The sequence below is a fragment of the Salmo salar genome, chromosome ssa11 (assembly GCF_905237065.1).
Source record: "Salmo salar chromosome ssa11, Ssal_v3.1, whole genome shotgun sequence".
Lineage (NCBI taxonomy): Eukaryota > Metazoa > Chordata > Actinopteri > Salmoniformes > Salmonidae > Salmo > Salmo salar.
In genome coordinates, this window is record NC_059452.1 from 3,667,487 (window position 1) to 3,675,918 (window position 8,432).

Sequence of the window (8,432 nt, forward strand, 5' to 3'; positions counted from 1 at the left end):
GCTGAAAAACATCCCCACAGCATGATGCTGCCACCACCATGCTTCACTGTAGGGGTGGTGCCAGGTTTCCTCCAGAGGTGACGCTTGGCATTCAGGCCAAAGAGTTCAATCTTGGTTTCATCGGAACAGAGAATTTTGTTTTTCATGGTCAGCGTCCTTTAGGTGCCTTTTGGCAAACTCCAAGGGGGCTGTCATGTACCCTTTACCGTGGAGTTGTTTCCGTCTGGCCACTCAACCATAAAGGCCTGATTGGTGGAGTGCTGCAGAGATGGTTGTCCTTCTGGAAGGTTCTCCCATCTCCACACTCTGGAGCTCTATCAGAGTGTCCATCGGGTTCTTGGTCACCTCCCTGACCAAGGCCCTTCTCGCCTGATTGCTCAGTTTGGCCAAGCAGCCAGCTTTAGGAAGAGTCTTGGTGGTTCCAAACTTCTTCCATTTAAGAATGATGGAGGCCACTGTGTTTTTGGGGACCTTCGATGCTGCAGAAATGTTTTGGCACTCTTCCCTAGATCTGTCCCTCGACACAATCTTGTCTCAGAGCTCTACAGACAATTCCTTCGACCTCAAGGCTTGGTTTTTGTTCTGACATGCACTGTCAACTGTGGGCCCTGATGTAGACAGGTGTGTGCCTTTCCAAATCATGTCCAATCAATTCAATTTACCACAGGTGGACTCCAATCAAGTTGTAGAAACATCTCAAGGATGATCAATGGAAACAGGATGTACCTGAGCTCAATTTTGAGTCTCATAGCAAAGGGTCTGAATACTTATGTAAATAAGGTATTTATGTTTTACATTTTTCATAAATTAGCTAACATTTCTAAAACCCTGTTTTAGCTTTGTCATTATGGGGTATTTCTCAGGTATTCCCACACATACAAATGTAAGCAAGTATTGAAATTATTGTTTTAGTCAAATATTATATTTGTGGTCAATTTGCGTTCAATTTACAGTCTACAAATGATTTGTAATAATGGACGTGTTTGTAAATTCACTCTGGAGTGACAGAGTGTGCTCTGGGCGTTCGTAAATTCAGAGCGCTGTCAGATTGTCCTTTTGTATATTCTTAAATTCAGAGGGTTTCACTCTTGGAGTGTTCACACTGGACACTCTGGCTAAGGAGTAGGGTTGATCCAAGCATTCTGACCTCACATGGCAGTCAAGCACCCAAGCTAACTGGCTATAGTTGGCCAGCTTGCTTGCTACTTCCAGACACAAATGAGAGAACACCTCACTCTAACCATTTTACTTGCCCTAGCAGCAGTGTTATCTAGAGCGTTGGTGACTGTAACTGTGCTGCTGGCAACAATTTAATATTTTTTTTACCAACGTTCACTGACACCGGTCATATTCAACAGGTGTTGCACGTTGGTAAATTCATCAGTTCTTTTGCTCTGCTCTGAAATCGGAGTAGATGGCCAGAGTGAATTTATGTTCCGGCCCCACGACCATCTGCTCAAGAAAAGGTTTGCGTGGAGGTAAGGACATTCTCACACTAAGCTCAGTTTTTATAAATTCCAAATCTTGCAGGAAAACTGGCGCACACATGTTTTGGGGTATATTTTGTACATACGCAATTTATGTAAATCTGGCCCCAGAACTCCGGATTGCAATATTGGGGGTTCAATTCCACTCTCTCGGACAGTTCACTCTCCCTCCTGTTTCATTATGCAGTCCTGCAGGCTACCAGTGGCTAGAGTAGTATACATGCTTATCAACGTCAGGGTAGCTACACATTAAAGGGCTCCTGAGTGGCGCAGCGATCTAAAGCACTGCATCTCAGTGCTAGAGGCATCACTACAGACCCTGGTTCGATTCCAGGCTGTATCACAAACGGCCGTGATTGGGAGTCCCTTAGGTCGGTGCACAATTGGCCCAGCATCGTCAGGGTTTGGCAGTGGTAGGCCGTCATTGTAAGTAAGAATTTGTCCTTAACTGACTTGCCTAGTTAAGTAAAGGTTAAATTAAAATAAGAAAGGCCTGCTCAGGCAAGATAGTGGTGTATTATGAGAGCGAGTAGAAAGAAGGTAATGGATGACTACGTTACTAGTCCTGTGCAGTAGGGTGGAGAGTGAGAAAGAGGAAGAGAGAGGGCAGAGAAAGGTCATTACATGAGAAGTTTGAAGGAAGGGGCCAGCAAAAAGGGAAGAGAGGAAATGCCAATTGCTTAGGAGCAAAAATGTTACTTGTCGAGAAAGGGTAGGACTAGTAACAAATTATTTACTGTACATTTACTTTCATTAGACAGGGGTTATCCTCTTAGCAACAATTGGAGAAAAAAATCAGGGAGTCCAAGCGGGAGAGTTAAGAGAAGAAGTGAGAGCTGAAAAAGAGAAAAGGATGGAGGTGCATACCTGCATTCCCAGTTGAAATCAAATTGTACTTATCACATGCGCCGAATACAATAGGTGTAGACAGTGAAATGTTTACTTACAAGCCCTTAACCAACAATGCAGTTTTGAGAAAAATAAGTGTTAAGTGAAGAGTAAAAATAACAAATAATTAAAGATCAGCAGTAAAATAACAGTAGCGAGGCTACCTACAGGGGGTACCAGTACAGAGTCAATGTGCGGGGGCACAGGTTAGACAAGGTAATATGTACATGTAGGTATAGTTAAATTGACTGCATAGATAATAAACAGAGAGTAGCAGAAGTGTAAAAGAGGGGGGAGGGGGGGCAATGCAAATAGTCTGGGTAGCCATTTGATTTGCTGTTCAGGAGTCTTATGGCTTGGGGTAGAAGCTGTTAAGAAGCTTTTTGGACCTAGATTTGGTGCTCCGGTACCGCTTGACGTGCGGTAGCAGAGAGAACTATACATGACTAGGGTGGCTGGAGTCTTTGACAATTTTTAGGGCCTTCCTCTCACACCACCTGGTATAGAGGTCCTGGATGGCAGGAAGCTTGGCCCCAATGATGTCCTGGGCCGTCCACACTACCCTCTGTAGTGCCTTGTGGTCGGAGGCCGAGCAGTTGCCATACCAGGCAGTGATGCAACCAGTCAGGATGCTCTCGATGGTGCAGCTGTAGAACTTTTTGAGGATCTGAGGACCCATGCCAAATCTTTTCAGTCTCTTGAGAGGGAATAGGCTTTGTCGTGCTTTCTTCACGACTGTCTTGGTGTGTTTGGACCATAATAGTTTGTTGGTGATGTGGACACCAAGGAACTTGAAGCTCTCAACATGCTGTACTACAGCCACCGTCGATGAGAATGGGGGCATGCTCGGTCCTCCTTTTCCTGTAGTCCACAATCATCTCCTTTGTCTTGATCACGTTGAGGGAGAGGTTGTTATCCTGGCACCACAAGGTCAGGCCTCCCTATAGGCTGTCTCATCGTTGTTGGTGATCAGGCCTACCACTGTTGTGTCATCGGCAAACTTAATGATGGTGTTGGAGTCATGCCTGGCCCTGCAGTCATAGGTGAACAGGGATTACAAGAGTGGAATCCATGGCTTCTGGTTGGGTATGTATGTACGGTCACTGTGGAGACGACGTCATCGATGCACTTATTGATGAAGCCATTGACTTATGTGGTGTACTCCTCAATGCCATCAGAGGAATCCCAGAACATATTCCAGTCTGTGCTAGCAAAACAGTCCTGTAGCTTAGCATCTGCGTCATCTGACCACTTCTTTATTGATTGAGTCACTGGTGCTTCCTGCTTTAGTTTTAGTCTGTAAGCAGGAATCAGGAGGATATAATTATGGTCAGATTTGCCAAATGGAGGGTGAGGGAGAGCTTAGAACGTGTCTCTGTGTGTAGAGTAAAGGTGGTCTAGATTTTTTTCCCTCTGTTTGCACATTTAACATGCAGGTAGAAATGAGGTAAAACGGATTTAAGATTCCCTGCAAGTCCCCGGCCACTAAGAGCGCCGCCTCTGTATGAGCGTTTTCCTGTTTGTTTTTGACCTTATACAGCTCATTGAGTGAGGTTTTAGAGCCAGCATAGGTTTGTGGTGGTAAATAGACAGCTCCGAAAAATATAGATGAAAACCCTCTTGGTAAATAATTTGGTCTTCAGCATATCATGAAATACTTGAGACTAACTTAATATTAGATTTCATGCACCAGCTGTTGTTTACAAATATACACAGACCGCCACCCCTTGTCTTACTGGAGGCAACTGTTCTATCTTGCCAATGCAGCGTAAAACCCGTCAGCTGTATTTTATCCATGTCGTCGTTCAGCCACAACTTGGTGAAACATAAGATATTACAGTTTTTAATGTCCCGTTGGTAGGATATTCGTGATCGTAGGTCATACATTTTGTTATCCAATAATTGTACGTTGGTTAACCTGTGGCTAGGGGGCAGTATTTTCACGGCCGGATAAAAAACGTACCCGATTTAATCTGATTATTACTCCTATCCAGAAACTAGAATATGCATATAATTATTAGCTTTGGATAGAAAACACTCCAAAGTTTCTAAAACTGTTTGAATGGTGTCTGTGAGTATAACAGAACTCATTTGGCAGGCCAAAACCTGAGAAGATTCTGTACAGGAAGTACCCTGTCTGACCATTTCTTGGCCTTCTTGATTATCTCTATCCAAAACAGGGGATCTCTGCTGTTACGTGACACTTCCTACGGCTCCCATGGGCTCTCAGAAGGCGGCAAAAAGCTGAATCGTGGCTTTGCAGGCTCTGGCTGAAAAACAGTAGCACGTTTGGATAGTGGCCGGTCACAGTACTATGAGACTCAGGCTCGTGCACGAGGGGATCCCATGCTTTTATTTTCTCTCTCTTTGTATGTAAACACGCTTTCCCGGTCAGAATATTATCGCTTTTTTACGAGAAAAATGGCTTAAAAATTGATTTTAAACAGCGGTTGACATGCTTCGAAGTACGGTAATGGAATATTTAGAATTTTTTTGTCATGAATTGCGCCATGCTCGTGACCCTTATTTACACTTCGGATAGTGTCTTGAACGCACGAACAAAACGCCGCTATTGGGATATAACGATGGATTATTTTGGACCAAACCAACATTTGTTATTTAAGTAGCAGTCCTGGGAGTGCATTCTGATGAAGAACATCAAAGGTAATCAAACTTTTGTAATAGTAAATTGGAGTTTGGTCAGGGCTAAACTTGGTGGGTGTCTAAATGGCTAGCCGTGATGGCTGGGCTATCTACTCAGAATATTGCAAAATGTGCTTTCACCGAAAAGCTATTTTAAAATCGGACACCTCGATTGCACAAAGGAGTTCTGTATCTATAATTCTTAAAATAATTGTTATGTTTTTTGTGAACGTTTATCGTGAGTAATTTAGTAAATTCACCGGAGGTTTGCGGGGGTATGCTAGTTCTGAACGTCACATGCTAATGTAAAAAGCTGTTTTTTTATATAAATATGAACTTGATTGAACAAAACATGCATGTATTGTATAACTTAATGTCCTAGGTGTGTCATCTGATGAAGATCAAAGGTTAGTGCTGCATTTAGCTGTCTGTGTTTTTGTGACATTATATGCTAGCTTGAAAAATGGGTGTCTTATTATTTCTGGCTGGGTACTCTGCTGACATAATCTAATGTTTTTCTTTCGTTGTAAAGCCTTTTTGAAATCGGACAGTGTGGTTAGATTAACGAGAGTCTTGTCTTTAAAATGGTGTAAAATAGTCATATGTTTGAGAAATTGAAGTAATAGCATTTCTAAGGTATTTGAAAATCGCGCCACGGGATTACACTGGCTGTTGCGTAGGTGGGACGATTTCGTCCCGTCTAGCCCAGAGAGGTTAAAATCCATTTTTATGCCATTTTTCTCGTAAAAAAAGCGATAATATTCCGACCGGGAATCTGCGTTTAGGTAAAAAGACGAAAGAAAATAAAGCATGGGGTCGACTCGGGCACGAGCCTGAGTCTCACAGTACTGTAACCAGCCACTATCCAAACGTGCTACTTTTTTTCAGCCAGAGCCTGTAAAGCCACGATTCAGCTTTTTGCCGCCTTCCGAGAGCCCATGGGAGCCGTAGGAAGTGTCACGTAACAGCAGAGATCCCCTGTAATGAATAGAGATAATCAAGGGTACTTCCTGTACAGAATCTTCTCAGGTTTTGGCCTGCCAAATGAGTTCTGTTATACTCACAGACACCATTCAAACAGTTTTAGAAACTTTGGAGTGTTTTCTATCCAAAGCTAATAATTATATGCATATTCTAGTTTCTGGGCAGGAGTAATAATCAGATTAAATCGGGTACGTTTTTTATCCGGCCGTGAAAATACTGCCCCCTAGCCATAACAGGTTAAATCATGGTATGGTTTTGTTCTCTCACAGTTTATCGACCACAAAAGCATTCTCTCTCCCCTCAGTAATTTTGTGTGCATGTGTTTGTTTGTATTCAAATTAGATTACCCATGGGTGTGTGTGTCTGTGTGTGTGTTCATACACATATGTCACCAAGTGTCAAGATATGCAAACCACACAAACTTTACTTCCATCTCGCAAGCCAATGTGACGAGTGGAATTTTCCATGTAGAGGATGAGTGCAGACTCCTTGAGTCAATACGAATATTCCTTTTAAATCTTGTCTGTTTCAAAAAATAAATTGGCCAAGTCAGAACACGTGCATCATTATAAAAACAGGCAAATCCACACACATAGACGCTAACATACATATTGTACTAACAAACATACTAACATACAGGTATGCTAGCTCACAAGTAAACGTGAGTTCATGTGTAAAAACACACAGGCTCATGCAGGAGCATACACATGCACATCACTAACCTGGCACATGCACGTCGAAAATATGTGAAACACACATGGATGTTCATCTCACGTGGACATGTGCATCTCAGTGTTTTGCACACTGTTATGATGTCTGGCTGGTGGTCACATGAAAACGTCCAATTTCCTTGGCAGGACAGACAAGGAAATATCAGAATTCAGAATGAATTCTTCCTTAGCAGCACATGTGAGTAGCATTGAATAGGGGTCTGGGCTGTGTTTCATTGAGAAGGATCCAACCGCAGCAGGGTCTCATTCACAAGACACCAAATGGTAGAAAACTGATCGAAACGGGAAAGTGAGATTAATAATTACATTCTTTGGTATTAGAATTAGAACACAGGCTATGGCAGGAAAATACATATTTGGCTGCAAGAAGAGCCGTTGCTCCTTCGCCTATTAGTATTTTTTGTTTTCCCTCTGAGTTTAATAAAACAAAAAATTGGAATAAATATAGTAATTTCTGTGAGTAATGAATCTCTTGGTGAGGAATATTTATCACAGTAAAGGAGAAAGTTGCATGTCTGTTTCTACCTCCCATGTTTGCAGTGACCACATACACGCTCCTCTTTGGGTAGCCATGTCTTTTTATGTCTGCCGGTTTCTATTGCCAATTGGTGGTCACTCAGCCTGTACTTGGTAAGGATCTGTCTCTGCTTCATATCTCTGACAGGGTAGAGATAATCAGCCAATTCAAATTAGCTGTTTAGGGCCAAATAACAATTTTGTCGGCTTTGGGATTTTGTTGAGTTTTCCTAAGAGTCCTTTGAGTGGTTCATGATTTTGTTTATTTGAATTCTTTCTTTAACAGCAGTGCTGGTGTCAGCTTGGTTGGTTAGGTCCAACACCAGCTGACTGAGAGGGCTCATTCTGGGCTCAGCTCTTGGGTTTGAATTGAATTAAATTGTGGACTTGAATTTGGACTAGAATTTAGGTGTAGGCCAAAAAATTATGATTTGTTTTTGTATTTTCATTACTACTGGAAAGCAGCACAATTCTGCCCTACATGCATTAGTTGTCAAGGCTCAGAAGAAGACCCAGATGCAGACAGTTACAAAGTAACAAAAATGTATTACAGAAACAGGGAGGCAGGCAAACGACAGGTCAAGGGCAGGCAGCGGTCAGTAGTCCAGAGCAGGGCCCGAAAGGTACAGAATGGCAGGCAGGCAGGCTCAGGGTCAGGGCAGGCAGAGGTCAGTAATCCAGGGTCGTGTGACAAGGTACAGAATGGCAGGCAGAATGGTCAAAAACCCGGGAAAGCTAGAAAACAGGAACTAGAGAAAGACAGGAGCATGGGAAAAAATGCTGGTAGGCTTGACGAAACAAAACGAACTGGCAACAGACAAACAGAGAACACAGGTATATGTACACTGGGGATAATGGAGAAGGTGGGCGACACCGGGAGGGGGGTGGAGACAAGCACAAAGACAGGTGAAACAGATCAGGGTGTGACAGTATCCCTCCCTCTAGGGGCGCCACCTGGCATCCTACCTGGGTGCATACCTGGTTAACCGGGGTGCTGGCGTTGGAACTCAGCGATGAGGCCTGGGTCCAGGATGTCCCTAACGGGGACCCAGCACCTCTCCTCCAGTCAACCAGGTACTGGAATCCCCTGCCCCATGGTCGAACCTTCAGGTGGAGCCTCACCGTGTACGCCGGTTGGCCGTTGATGAGATGGGTTTCATTTAATTCTAGACACAAGAAAAGT